The following is a 1,380-nucleotide window of genomic DNA, read 5'->3' on the forward strand; positions in this document are numbered from 1 at the left end:
ATACAGAACAAAGCAAAAAAACAAACACACCAACAAAAACAGTCCTACAAATTTAGTGATATTTCTGGTATTCCTGGCGCTCAGCCGTCAGTCCCTTTGAGTGCAGGAAGGTAGGATGTGGGTCGGTGGGGAAGGGGGGCTGGTGGAAAATGGCTAGAAGCTGGGGTTGGGAAAGAGGACACGTTTCAAGAGCACTGGAAGGAGTATTGAGGTACAAGCAGGGCCGGGTTAATGCACAGGCTAGATACGTATGGCTGCAGCCTAGGGGCCCTCACCTGAGAGGGAGTCCCTGATTGGCCAAATTGGGGGTGGGGGGGGGATTCAATAATTGCATAATTGTGACAAGATGCAGTATTGAAAAACTCCTCTCCACCGTTGGCAGGCATGTCATCCTAAACTGCTTGCTTGGAATTATGACACTGTCTATGTAATATTGTCGCAGAATTTGCCTTTCGAGGGGGCCTACAGCAACCTGTAGCCTAGGGGCTCCCTCCCAGCCACCTTAATCCGGCCCTGGGTGCAAGTCAAACTTCTTCCACACATCTTTTCCTCTGGCCTTGCTGTACCAGAGGGAGTAGAGAGAGAGAGGTTCCATTGGCCCATTGTTTCCGGGTTCTATTATTGGGGGGGGAATTCCCCTTTAGGCAGACCTAGGCAGACCTGAGGACTGTTCTATTCAATGCTAGGAGCATTATGACACGCCCCTTTAGGCAGACCGGAACCTGGTCATGTTAGGTGCCCATAGAAACCTAAGATGTTGGCATATCTCTATACTTAAAGAATCTCTGGCTGCACTGTGAGGACCTCATGAGGGCGGGGCAGAGAACACAAAGGTTGTCGAGTGGGCTATGATGACTCAATCCCAAACTCCCCAGGGAAAGTGGTGTGGATGGATGGCGGTCGAAGGGATGGCGACTCCTGGCTGACACCTCACTCACTCAATGCTGCCCTCTAGCTGTAGTAGGGTGATGCCAAGGACAGTAGAGTAAGGGTGCGTTGCAATATGCGACCTTGCCTCCTCCACTTGCCTCCTCCACTTGCTTCTCTCCTCGTACCAGGAAGTAATGTGTCATAATGACATCACTGACAACAGCATTGTATTTCAATATCTTGCAAAAGCTCAATTGTAGAGTTTTTTCTCATTTGCAATTGGGATGGTGAATGAAAAACAGTCCCTCAAAAGTTGTTGTGGCTAGGCTGACAACTGGGAAACTTTATGGTTTTCTCCACTGCTGAGGGGCCAGGAGGCAGGACGAGGAGACAAACGCAAGGGGAGGAGGCATATTGCAACGCACTCTAAGAGTTGGGGAGAGTTGGAGACGAAAGGTGAGATGGGGAGGGACGCAGGCAGCACTCTTGACGGACTCTTGAGGCCAAGCC

Source organism: Engraulis encrasicolus, chromosome 17, assembly GCF_034702125.1.
Source record: "Engraulis encrasicolus isolate BLACKSEA-1 chromosome 17, IST_EnEncr_1.0, whole genome shotgun sequence".
Classification (NCBI taxonomy): domain Eukaryota; kingdom Metazoa; phylum Chordata; class Actinopteri; order Clupeiformes; family Engraulidae; genus Engraulis; species Engraulis encrasicolus.